At 46.0% G+C, this 13,925-nt stretch overlaps 1 protein-coding gene across 6 annotated transcripts in view; it reads left to right on the forward strand.

The window, feature by feature from the left end:
- The window catches only part of Ak4 (adenylate kinase 4), a 51,294-nt gene that overhangs the window by 15,832 nt on the left and 21,537 nt on the right, over positions 1-13,925 (forward strand). The gene's annotated exons all lie outside the window — the stretch shown is intronic.

Consider the following 13,925-nt stretch of genomic DNA (forward strand, 5'->3'; position numbering starts at 1 on the left):
TATATCCTCCATAGTTAGATAACAACATTCTTTTATTTTCCAAAGGAAGGTTGCTTTTGGCTTGGTATCAACTCCAGTCCTTTAGTTTTAGGAAAATGAAGTCTGCAGCTTGGAGGAAGTACAAAATCTCTTTTCCACTGAGTTTTGTTTTGGGTTTCCAGAGTTCTTAGGGACTAAACAGTCCGCATAACAATGAACCTGGTAAGTTGTAAGTATTCACTTTCTTAAATGTCTTAGAATTGGAAGGGATTTTGGGTCATTCTGCCCAAGTGGCCATTTTACACTTGCTTCCTCCTGCGGCTGATAGCTCTCCCCCCAGGCATCTTCCATGGCTGTATAGGTCTGATCATTGGGAGATTTTCCCCTCATACAGAGATGCCATCCACTTGTCTAGCTTCTGTCTTCAGTGTCACACAAATTGCATCCACTGGCTCTAAAGATACTGAAAATAGTTTCAAGGCACCTCTTTGCCAACTTAAGTGGTCTCTTTTCCTGAGAAAAATAGCCTAGTTTCTTACACTGTTGATTTTGAGATTATATATCTAGACCTACCTACCTACCTACCTTCCTTCCTTCCTTCCTTCCTTCCTTCCTTCCTTCCTCCCTCCCTCCCTCCCTCCCTCCCTCCCTCCCTCCCTCCCTTCCTATCATGCGTGTGCTCGCCTGTGTGTTGTGTGCCCATGTGAGTGTGTTGTGTGTGTGTTCTGTGTAGCCTGTAGAAAAGCTATGCTTTTGATTTTGAATCAGTCAATTTATTAAGAATGTTGTAGCAAGTGAAGGAATAAATAATAAGTTACAAAGAAGTAGCAGACAGGAAACAACATCAGATCAGGAGCTCACGTATGGGAGCACAGGCAGACAGTGGAGCATTTCCACCAGATGGTACTATTGTCTATTCCGTGGAAAAGTGGCTACACTGGGAAGTCAGTGGTTCAGCTTCCCCAGGCAGCTGGCTGGACACACATCTCTGCTGGATGCATGTCTAAGTCCCTGACTTGATGGTGCTAGCTCTGCAAGCTCTGATTTGGGCTGCACCAGGCATCTTCACTGGGACTGAGTATGAACACTTGATCTGATGCTGTTATCTGTCCACTAACTTGCTAATTATTCCTTTGCATATGTGTGTTTGTGCATGTGTGCCCATGTGAGTGCCCCAGTGTGAGTGTGTATGTTTGTATGCCTCAAGTGTGTGCACTTACCAGGGGTCAACTTTGGGTGTGTTGCTCAAGACCTATTCAGATGTTTTTGTTTTGCTTTTCTTTAAGACAGGGTCTCACTGGGATCTGGGGCTCATCAGTTGACTAGGCTGGCTAGCCAGTGAACCTCCGCAATCCAGGTGTCTCTCTTCCTCGGGCTGTGATTGCAAGCACGTGCTACCACGACAAGCTTTTTATGTGTATTGGACTTGAGTTGAAGCCCTCATGCTCACAGAGCTATCTTATCTACTTAGCTTGTAGATTCCTCCCCTCCCCTCCCCTCCCCTCTTCTCTTCTTTTCTTTTGTTTAGTTTTTAAGTCAAGGTCTTACTATGTTGACCAGGTAAAGCTGTGCCTTTTCTTTATTGAGACATGGTTTGACTGTGTAGACTGGGACTCCCTATGCAGCCTACGGTGCCTGGCCTTGAACAGCTACTGTCACAAATATGAAATGTGTGCCACTATACCCTGCTAGATTTTAAAAAACAAAAACCAACCATTTTACTATGACTCCATTTTGATGGCCAGCATCACCACCAGTGGCTAAATGGGACCATTTTAGCTGTTCAGGGCTGTTGTATTCTACTTTCTCTCAATTTTCATGCTATTTCAGGTATCGTGAAGATGCTTCTGCCCTGTGTAGCCTTGTGAAACCCTCTGAATAACCAGTGTGGTGGCTCACATTTGCAATCATGTACTCAGGATGCAGAGATTGAAGGATCAGTGCAAGACAAGTCCAGCCTAGTCTGCAAAGTGTGTCCCAGGCCTGCCCAAGATGGATGCTAGTGAGCTGCTGTCTCCCTCCCCTTCTCCCTGCTAAAGCTTGTAGGATTCGAGTCATGAGATACCAGCGATAGCTACTCTAGGGTGCTCATATCGTCTACCCTTTGATTCAGGGCCTCTTTGCCAGGTCAAGAGTTTAGGATGATTGTGTAGAATTGATGACAAGAAATGCTGGGTGCAGGGTGTCTTCCAGTCAAATGCAGTTTAAATGTTGGGGGCTTTGATCAATGCATTAACAACAGATTATAACTAGCCCAGAGTTATCTGCAATTGTTAGTTTACTTGGATTGTGTCCCATGTATTACATGCATTATTTCTCATTTTGGTATGTGTATGTGCTTGTGTGTTTGAACCCATCTATGTGTCTGGAAGCCAGAAGTCAGCCTTGGGTGTCATTAATAACTTCAGGCTTCATCATCTTATTTTAAGACTTAATTTTTCTAATATGAGTATATTTATGTATGAGCACTGTATGTATACATGGGGCCTTTAGAGGTCAGAAGAGATGCTGGATCTTCTGTAACAAATTATAGGCAGTAAACCACCATATGGGTGGGTTCTGGGAATGCAACCCAGGTCCTCTGCAAGAGCAACCAGTGCCCTCGACCACTGAGTTTTCTCTAGATCTCCCCTTTTTTGAGATAGGGTCTCACTTTCTTGAAACTCCTCAATTAAGCTAAGTTTGCTGGTGATGGAGCTCCAGGAATCCTCCTGTCTCCCTAGTGCTGGGATTGCAAATACAAGCCACCATGGTGACTTTCTGGTATTACTGAACTATGTATTAAGCAAAGTTCCCCAAGCTTGCATGGCAAGCACTTTACTATTGACTGAGCTGTCTCCCAGCCCTGTAGTGTTAGCTTTCTAAACTCCCAAACTATGTTTAGGTTAGCTGTTTAGTAGAACTCTCATTGGTACCCACCTCAGCTCTGTACCATTGGGTGAAGAGGCCAACCTTGGCTCACTTACAGATGGAGTGATGGTAGAGCTTCCTTGGAGGCTTAAGAGTGTTGACAGGGCTGTAATTGTTAGTTTAGTAATTGTTAGCAAGGCAAGTCAGGCACTGTTTATGGGGATGTGAGAGAAACCGAGAAATCTTAATAATGTACATCATTCAAAAAATTAAATCTCTGGGCTGGAGAGATGGCTCAGTGGTTAAGAGCACTGTCTGCTCTTCCAGAGGTCCTGAGTTCAATTCCCAGCAGCCACATGGTGGCTCACAACCATCTGTAATGAGATCTGATGGCCTCTTCTGGCATGCAGGCATATATGCAGATAGAGCACTCATATGTATATATAAAAAGATCTTTTAAGAAAGTTAAATCTCTGTTAATGTGAGCTTTCATGTGGGTGCTGGGACTGCATCCCGATTCTCTGGAAGAGTACTGTTGAGCAGTGTCTCCAGCCGTATTTTTCCTTTTCTTTAGATTTCATTTTTTTTTCTTTATGTATGTGCATGTGTGGGTACCTTCAGGGGTCAGAAGAGAGGTTACTGGATCCCATGTAGCTGGTGTTACCGGCAGTCATGAATTGCCCCATGTGGACACTGAGACCTGGTCTTTGGTCCCTCTAGGAGAGGGAAAGGATCTTAACTACTGAGCTACCTCCCTGGGCTCTCAATAAACTTTAAAAAAAATTATAATTTTTTAAAAAAAATCATGTGTATATGTATGTGTAGGTGTCTATGTGGGTATGTGCACATGAGTGCAAGTGCCCAAGGTTAGAAGGTCCCTTGGAGCTGGAGTTAACAGGCAGCTGTGATCTGCCTGACAAGAGAGCTGGGAGCTGAGCTTGGGTCCTCTGTAAGAGCAGTACTTGCTCTTAACTGCTGAGCTGTCTCTTCATCTATGGAGAGTGCCAGTGTAGTGGCTCCTGTCTGTAATCCCAGCACTTAGGAAGCTGAAGCAGGACTGCTGTGAGCTAAGAGTCCAACTCAGACTATATAATAATATATTCCAGGACAGTTTAGGCTCCAGAGTTATACCTTGCCTTAGGAAGGAAGGAAGGAAGGAAGGAAGGAAGGAGGGAAGGAAGGAAGGAAGGAAGGAAGGAAGGAAGGAAGGAAGGAAGGAAGCCTCCAACAATATAAGTAGTTTTAATATAGCAGTGAACAAAACACCAATGTTTTTGTCTATGTTTTTGAGAGAGGTCTTGTTGGCAAGCCAGGCTGGGGCACATGGAAGGAGGAGGAGGCGGCTGTTCACAGTTACACTGCTGGTATCCAGCATGGACGCAGGTCAGGGCCAGAAATCCTCGGTGTCAGCCCACAGGGCAGGTAGCTGGTTCTGTAGGGTGCACACATTGCACCCAGCTCAAAATGCCAGTTTGAGGTGAAGGCCCCGGCACTTGAGAGGCTTAGTCAAAAGGGGAATGGAGAGTTTAGGGGCAGCCTGGGTTGTGAAGCCATGCATGGCTCTTCTGTGGAGGTCAGAGAGCAACTTTGGAAGGGCTTTCCTTCATGTGGGACTCTGGGGCAAGGACCTTCCCCCACTGAGTCACCTTCAAGGCTCTAGAAGACCCAACAGACTTGAGAATTGAGTTGAAGAAGCACAAGTTAGGTCCTGTTTTGAGTTAGAATTTTTGTAGCTTTTTATTTTAGCTTTTGGCATTTCTTTCAGCATTGAAAAATATTTCAATAAATGCGCCTGCTGAGTGTGCATCTGGCATCGGTAGCGGGCCCAGTTATTACAGAAGCTCATGATAGCCGGAAGTTTGAGATAAACCTGAACTCAAGGTCTGTGTATGGGCTATGGAGTGAATTTTTCACACACACACACACACACACACACACACACACACACACACACACCCTGCCATGGACAGTTGTAATGGGTCCCATCATTACTGTTTGTTTGGCTAGTTAGGTTAAGGCAGGAGGCTCTGACTCTCCCTTGTCCTGTATTAGATAGAAGTGCTTTGAATGTCATTGCAGTGCTGACTGCTCTGGCTGGTGTGCAGAGGAGCTATAGCCAAGCCCAGCCTGCTGCTGCCTGAGACTGCTCTCCCCACTCTGCTGTGACTGTGAAAGGCAGCCGCAGATGGTGGACCAGCTCTGGCTGGGACTGCTGTTGGCGGCAGGATGCTCTAGGGATGGAAGCCAGGAACTCGCTGGAGCTGGCAAGTGGCGTTTCTGGGCCTTAAGAGAATATTTTTGTCCTTCTGGTTCTGCTGCTGTTTTACCTTTTATTGTTGTGGAAATAGTCCTCTGTAGCTCAGTTTGGACTGGAACTCGCTGTGTAGCCTAGGCTAGCTCCGAACCCCAGCCTCAGTCACTGTGACTGGCACTTTCAGTTATCTCTTCAATTTGTCTGGTGGTGAGCGGATACTGAAAAGCCAGAAGTTGTAAAAACAGCTCCTTAACACTCTGCTATGAAAGGTCCAAGGGTTAGGAAGTGCACACCAGGAGTCTGTTAGAGTTCATCATGGTCCTCTGAGGACCTCTCCCCACTCACTGTGACAAGTTCTTGCTGTAGAGACCAGGCTGGCATGGAACTCGCCTTTCTGCTTTAGCTTCCCAAGATGCTAAGATTGTAGGTGTGCACTACCATGCCCAACCTTATAATTTCAAAGCACACATTTATTTTACTGATATCTACACAGAATCGTAAGTGTAGTTGCTTTTAGGAGTTCATACAAAAGACAAAGAGTGGAAAAGACTAAATATCACCAAAGTGGGCTTAAAACTGTTGTCGTTTATTTTCTGGTTCTAGCTGCTTTGCTTGCATATATATCTGCACCAAGGCAGGAAGAGGACGTTGGATTCTCTAGAACTGGAGTTACAAAAGTTAGTGAGCTTCTAGCGGGGTGCTGGGAAGTGAACCTGAATCTTCGGGAAAGCATCCAGTGTTGTTAACCACGGAGCCATATATTTAGCCTCCTAATAACCTTGTGTGCACAGTTGCACATGCATGTGCATGCCAGGGCATATGTAGAGATCAGAGGACAGTGTGTGGGACTCGCTTGACATTTTAAGCAAAGCGCAGCACCTATTTGTATTGAGGTGGAGTGACTTTGACACAACTTAGTTTCATTGGCTGCTTTCTTCACTTGCTGCCGTGGCTGGTGAGGGCTGTATCCTGCCTGGGTTTCGGTCCTCTCTGGAGGCTCTTAGATGTCCTGGTTTTTATAACGAGAAAGGGAGGGAAGTCACTGTTGCAAATATGTCACTCTCTCCGTGCACTCTTTGGAGAGCAGCCCGGGCATTTCTGACCTGTGTGCCTGTGGTGTTTTTCTCCTTTCTCTGGCAGCGGAATAAGTGTGAATGTTTTGAAGTGTCTCTAAAATTAGTCTCCTTGGTAGCGCATTCAACTTCAGGTATGCGCTATTTGAAATAGCAGTGTGGGTTTGAAGACCAGAGGCTTTAGAGTAAACATATGGGTTGAAATCAAGGGGCTGGTGCCCTGTAGGCTCCTTGATGAATGAGGGAAGCACCTGGGGTGTCTAGGTGATCTAACACCTGTGGAATATAAATAACCATGGGAATGGATTGTCCCTCCAGAGAGCAGGATGGCAGTTAATTGCTTCTTTAATTTTATTTCATGGACATGGATGTGTTTCTGCATGTATGTATGTATGTATGTATGTGCCACTTGCATGCCTGTTCCTGTGAAAACCAGAAGAGTAACCACAGCTTAGCTCTTAGGAGACAGAAAGCAAACCGTGTGTCCAGGATTAGGAAGAGATTACTCTTACAGGCGAGCATGCATGTAGCCAAGACACTTGGGCATCCTGGTCTTCCTCCTCGTAGGAAGGCTTCACTTAATGAAACAAACAACAACAACAAAATACAGAAATGAAAGGGGAAAAAGAAGATGTTATGTTATGTTATCAGGCATAACAAAAATAGGTTTTTATGTAAAACATTTTAATTTTTGGGTTCAAAAGGGGAGAGGGGAGGGGTAGGATCTTGCTATGTAGCCCAGGCTGGCCTCGCTTGTAACCCACCTGCCTTACTGTCCCTAGTGTAGGGATTATAGGTGTATGCCACCATGCTCAGATAATACCTGTTTGTTTCAAAAATCAAATAGTAGCCTTCCCCATAGTTGAGACAATTACTGGTCAGTCTTTAGATTTTGCTTTTATAATTTATTTTAAAGGCTATTTATTTATTTGTTTATTTATCTGTGTGACTGACTGTATGCCATATGTGTGGGTGCCTGCAGCAGCCAGAAGAGGACATCAGATCCCCTGGAGTGGAATTATTTGAGGTACCTGACATGGGTTCTGGGGTCTGAATCCAGGTCCTCTGCATGGGCAGCAACAGCCTTTAACTGTGGAGCTATTTCTCCAGCCCCAGATCCTTAGCTCTTAGTGACTACTGCTGTTGCTGAAGGGTGACTGACTGCAGGTTGGCCTGTCAGTGTGCCACAGGGCCCTCCGTGGCTAAGGAAATCCTGTGGAAAGTCTTGACATCAGGTCTTGCTCCCCTTCCCAGCCTGTTTTGGGAGGGTGTGTGCTGGGCACATTTTTAGTTCTCTGTCAGGTTATGAGAAAAACTGAAGGACGGAGAGGGGAGAAGTCATGTCTGAGCAGCCGAGACAGCTTGTGCCACCTGTGCAGAGGCGGGGAGAACAGTGGCTCTTCGAGCTGATCCACAGCCAAGGCGCTTGCTGCTCAGGGGTGGCTCGACAGCCTTCTGCCATGACCAGGGTCAGATGAAAAATGAAATTCCTCTGTTCTCTGAATGGGGGTAGTCACTGGACTGGGATCAGGTTTCAGGGATGCTGTCCCATCTTTGCAGAGAAAGAGCCCCAGGAAGGAAGAAAGTATAAAAGCCCACTCCTCTGGACCGCGGTGCCTGGTGTGGGTTCCAGAACAGATTTGCAGCGTGAGCCTGTACACTTGCTTCAGTACTCTGAGCCTGATAGTCCTCAAGTTCTGGCCGACTTCCAAAGCACTTACCCTTATCTGTTTCCTTGTGGGCTTCTGCTGCCCGTTTTTCTTGGCTGCCTGAGAGGCAGCACGTGGTACTCCACCAGATGTTCGTGGTGTGTTTTATGAATGCACATGTTCAGGTACAGAGCCAAGAAAATACTCAGGATGTAGATGTCTGCATTTGTGTGCCTAATGAAACTCTATCATCTTTTTATGATTTATTATGTTTTTAAAAGTGAGTGTTTGCTCTGCTCTTTAAACCAATAATTGATGTGCTATGGGAGGAGGCTGTGTGTGTGTGTGTGTGTGTGTGTGTGTGTGTGTGAAGAGGGCTTTGGAATTAAGGCATTTGTGAGATTACTGTGGGTGCTGGGATCTAAACTCTAGTCCTCACGATTGCCCAGCAAGTACTCTTAGCTGCTTAGCCATCCCTGTAGTCCCAGTGAGTTACCTTTTCAGTTACTTCCTTAAAGAAATGAGGACAGGAATAGAGTTGAGACATGAAACCAGGCAGTCTGGCTATAAAATGTATGTTCTTTATCATTACACTAGACTCAGAATTTTCTTCATAGTTACTAGTAGCAAATTGTCTTTGTGGTACTAAGGAAGGAAAGCCTGTGCCTGATTCAGCAAGGCTGACTGAAGCTTGAATCCTGAAAGTCTGAAAAGACGCATTTGAGCTAAGTACCACAGTGACTTATGGAATTTTTGCAATAATTTCTACCTCTAAAGGACTTGGGCTTGTTTGTTTGCCTTGCTTATTTTTGACACAGGGTCTTATTCTGTGGTCAGGCTGTCCTTAAACTCATGATGATCCTCCTGCCGCAACCTTGTGAATGGTGGAAGTGGAGGTGAGTCACTCCACGCCCAACCTGAGAACGTGTGTGTGTGTGTGTGTGTGTGTGTGTGTGTGTGTGTGTGTGTGTGTGTGTATGTGTGTAATGCACGAGCCTGCTCATGTGTGCGGCTTCATGGAGGCGTCATCAGGAATCTTCCTTGATTTCTAGACACCTTTATTGAGGCAGGCTTCTCAATTAAACCCAGAACTTGCTGATGGGGTCTAGGCTAGCCAAAAATCTACAGGGATGCCTTGTCTCTATTTTCTGAGCTCTATAGTTACGGGCTGGCCACCACATATGTCGGTTCTTGGGATCTGAACTCTGATTCTCACAACTGCATGGCAAGCACTTTATCCACGAAGCCCATAGTCTTGGACATTTTTTTTTTTTCCAAAGTCAGGGTTTCCTGTAGCCCTGACTAGCCTGAGGCTCTGTAGTGAAGTATGTCCTTGAGTTTTTGGTTGATCTCCTACGTCCACCCTCCAAGCTGGGACTAAAGGTGTGTATGTACTGCCGTGCTGGTTTACATAGCGCAGGGGGATGGAACTCGGGGCAGGCTCTACACGCCAGGCAAGCATCCTACAGATGCAGCCACATGCTCAGTCCTTGACACCTTTATGTCTGTGTGCTGCAAAGCGGTTTTTGGGATGAATGTGGGTGACATTTCGCAGGTGTGGTCCCCCTTGTTTTGTGAGTCAGACCCTCTCCCTAGGACCTAGGCTGGTCATTGAAGTAAACTGACTGGATCACAAGCTCTGGAGATCCTCCCGTTGCCTCCTTCCTCAGCACTGAGATTACAATCACGTGTTACCTTGCTTGGCTTTTTATGTGGGTGAGCACCACTGAACTTACCTCTTCGGCCTGTTGTTATTTGTGGTTGGTTCTGTGTGCACCTGTGTACTGTGGAGGTCAGAAACAGTTTGTATGTATGGATCCCCTCCACCACAGGTCAGGCTTAGCAGTAAAGCCCTTTACCCAAGATTTTCTAAAATATATTTTTCTAAAGCTTTCACATGTGTGTGTGTGTGTGTGTGTGTAATTTTTTTCTCCCCCTCTTGACCGTCTTCTCTAAGACTTTTAAAGTGTTTTTAGTTTTTTCAGACAGGGTCTCACAATGTTGCCTTGGCTAGCCGTAGGCTTAGATTTTTCAAAACCTACTTTTATTAGGGTTCTTTAGCACTCCAACCTCTCTTCTAGCCCCGATACCCAGAGGTAGGGGAAAGAAAGGTTAGTAAGAAATGGGGTGTGGACCTGTTTAGAGGAAGTTCTCTGGGGAGATCCCAGTGTTTGCTGTCAGGATATTCAGAAGAAACTGTGGGGCCCTGCCGAGTTAGTGCGAGTCTGTGGAAGCGGCAAGAAGCAACCAGAGTATCATGGGAAGTTCTTTGGTGAATTACTCTCTATGAAGTCATGACAAGCTAAGACCAGCTACGTGGTGCAAGGTGAACCATTGCCAAAGCCTGGTCACTCTGTCTGTGGGGTCATCTTTATATTCTTTCTAGACATCACAGGTCCTCTTACATGTCTGTATGATAGGACACAACTGAATCTCCAAAGAAATCAGGAATTTTCATTTCAGTGACCTGGAACTTAGCTATGTAGACCAGGCTAGCCTGGAACTCAGAGATCCTCCACCCTCTGCCTCCTGGCTGCTGGAATTGAAGGTGTTTATCACCATGCCTGGCTCACGTGTTTTCTTTAGCAAAGTAATATGAAGGCTAAACAGTTCATAGGAGGACTCGGTATTTTCAAGTAAGTGCCTGAATAGTCTGCAGAGAGCAAGAACTAGTCTTTGGGATCACAAAGCTACAGTTTAGGGATGATCAGGCCTCTTAAGCCTGTGCGTGTTGGAACTACCATGTTTTGTTATCAGAATTTGCAGAGGGGATGCTACTAAGGGGAGCCTAGTTTCTTCTAGTTTTGTCCCTTTCACATTGCATTTGGTGCTTACAGGGTGTGCAGCCTTGAGAAGGAATTGGTCCCTTGCCAGGATCTTTCTTCAGCGGCATTGAATGGGTACAGAATGTTTGTCTTTAGTGATCCAGCTAGGCATCACAGGAAGTTGCTGTATGGTGGACATTTGACTAGCTTATCCTCTGAATCCAGTTTGTTCTCAGTCAGAACAAAGAGGCAGACAGACAGGCAGATCACACACACACACACACACACACACACAGAGAGAGAGAGAGAGAGAGAGAGAGAGAGAGAGAGAGAGAGAGAGAGGGAGGGAGGGAGGGAGGGAGGGAGGGAGGAGGGGGTGTTATTATCTAGCCCAAGATATAGAACATTACTGGTAAAAAATAGTACCTTTAAAATACCTGCTTCCCATCCTCCTCTTGACAGCCACTGCCCTATATCTTATAGCCTTAATTTCCCATATAGTGTTGTAATATGTAACCCATTGTTAAAATAATTTTGTCTGCTTTCAACTTTTGTATAACTGGTCAGATTCTTTAAGAAGAAAAACATACACCTTCCTTATATTAGGATTTTGTCAATATAAGGCAGGTGGGCATTGTATTACTTTTCTATTGCTGTGATAAACGTCATGACCAAGGCAGCTTATAGGAGGAAGAGTTTATTGTAGCTTATAGTTCCATTGAGATAAGAGTCCATGGCAGGAAGGCTTGGCAGTAAGCCATGGGCGTGGTAGCAGGAACGGGGGTGGGGTGGGGTGGGGTGGGGTGGGGGGGTGGGGGGGTGGGGTGGGGCTGAGAACTGACATCCTCAATCACAGGCCCAGAGCAGAGAGCAGACTGGAAGGAAGCAGGCAGGCAAGCCTTTGTACGTGTAATGCCCATCCCCTGTGACATCACTCCGTCAACAAGGCTCTATCGCCTAAATCTCCCCAAGTCACACCACCTAGTGTGTCGGGGTGGTGGTGGCATGGTACATGCCCTCCTGCATGTGGGAGGCCAGAGGACACCATGAGGGAATCTGTTCTCTCCACTGTATAGATCCTGGGCATCTCTCAGGTTGTCAGGCTTAGTGGTTTTACTGGTGGCACCATCTTGCCAGTCTTTTTGAGACAGGTAGCCTTAGGTAGCCTGGAACCCCCACTCTGTACCAGGCTGACCTTGAACTTGAACTTGTAGCATTCTAATTTTGACTCACAAGTATTAGGGTTAAAGGTGTGTGCTACTACATCTGGTCTTTGTAATTTAATTCCAGTAATTACTGACTTTTTTTTTTTCCCCAATGGTAGAAATTGCTGTTACATTTTGCTGTTGAAAGCTTTAAGCTTTGAGTCAGGCCAAGTGGTCCCTGGTGCAGGGTCCGGCATCTAGCACATCCCAGATCAGTGAGTTCTTAGTGGAATCACAGCCACAAGACCAGCAACCATATCCGGTCCTAGACAGTACCAAGTGTCCCTACGCAGCACCTTCCCTAGAAAGAGGCATTTTCTTTTCATTTTACAGATGCTCACAATGGGCTCTGCAAGCTGCCCATTTGCAGCTGGCTGGCTGGCATATTTGACCACAGCAATCTACTAGTTGCTTCCATGAATGTGCACAACTGTAAAACCTCAAACAAATGTGAGCTAACAGAACTCAGAAGCATGAATTTTGGAACGATGACCCAGTTGGCTGAAGCTCTGTAGATATCAGTTTAAAATTTTAGCCAGAAAAGTGGAACACGTTTGTAATCCTGACACATAGGAGGCTGGAGCACATGGATTTCAAGATAGAGGCCACTCTGTGTAACTTAGAGATACCCCATTTCTATCTGGCATCACCCTCCCCTGTGTGGAGGGAGGGAGGGAAGGAGAGAAAGGGAGGGAGGAAGGGAAGGAGAGAATGAATGAATGAATGAATGAATGTAATAGTGTGTGTATTCAATCTTTGGACTTCTTGGGAATTTGGATAATAAAACATGCTGGCATTAGTTTTTTAAATGGGGACTTTTTCTTCTAAGTAACCTGGCCAGGGCAAGTACGAGCCAGTTTTGGGGGTGACCTGTTTTATGACAAGGTGCTCTGTTCTAGAGGACTTTCTTCATGGGCTAATCCTGATGGCTGTGGGTCTTCGTGGCAGGTAGAGGTTGAGAGCTATGTCATGTCAGGACAGTGGACATGTTGCTGTCATCCTGCAGGGGTGGGGGCCACAGCTGCCTGAAATCTTTGGGGCCCTATGCTGCACTTGAACCCTTCTCTCAGTCACATAGTGGGGTGAGTGCCTTCCCTGGGGTTATTTTAAGCTTGCTTTGAATCAAGCCAAGGGACACTCTCAAGGGACAGATGAAGGGCATCTTCCTGTGCTTCTGCTTCCTGCATCAAGCCTGGGACCCCATCAGCCTCCTTTGCTTGTGCCATGCCATTCTGCTTCAGTGTCACTGCCTTGCTCTGTGACATCCACCTGCTTAGTTAATGCTCTGCTATGCCACTGAAGTCTTTTGCTTTCCATGGAGTGCCATGACTACATTTTGAGTCGGTACCAGGCCCCCCAATCTAAGTAACTGGTCTTGGGTTTGGGGGTGACCTTTCTAAAGCTACTTTAAAGGCCATGCCCTCCGTATGTAGCCCCCTGTCTTATGGGTGTGCCTTCCACCTGTGAGTCTTGAGGATTCTCATGTATGCTGAGTGCCCCCATCACACAAAGTGTCTTCTCACTTCTTTCCTCTGGGCCTGTGGATGGCCAGGTGTGTAAGATGCTCAGTGATCTTGCACTTGTCTGTATGTGAGCCTCTGGGCTCACCCCCAGCACTGCTAGGATCAACACACCTGTTGGCCTTATAGCTGGCCACTTGTTCTGGTCATTCTCAGTGACTGGATCCTTTGAGTGAGATGTTATGTGGGATATGAGATAACAGCTCAGGGTCTTAGGCAACCCAGCAGGTCTCCACGGGAATGGTTGAGCCTTCTCCAGTCTTCCGGCCCTGTTCTCGTCATTGTCCATTGTCCTGGTGACCTCCAGTGCTTCTAAGCCTTTTGTGTCCCACCTCCCTCCTTATTTCAATCTTAACCATTCCTTTTCTTGTATTTGTGCTTGTGATATCTCAAAGAGTTGCTTTTTATAATCTCCTAGGCGTTTAAAAGCAATGCCTCATAGTAAAAACCAATATTAAATAAAGCACTATAATAGTTACCTTCATCCAATGCTACGCTCTCCTGTCAAGTCAGCTGGACAAGCCAAAAGGCTTAAAAGTCACTCATGACGCAAAAGAGTTTCAAGGAAGCTCTCCTCCTGGAGTCTAGTGTTCTCTACCCATACATTAATTTTTCATTCCCGCGTTCTAT

The sequence above is a fragment of the Mus musculus genome, chromosome 4 (assembly GCF_000001635.26).
Source record: "Mus musculus strain C57BL/6J chromosome 4, GRCm38.p6 C57BL/6J".
Taxonomy (NCBI): domain Eukaryota; kingdom Metazoa; phylum Chordata; class Mammalia; order Rodentia; family Muridae; genus Mus; species Mus musculus.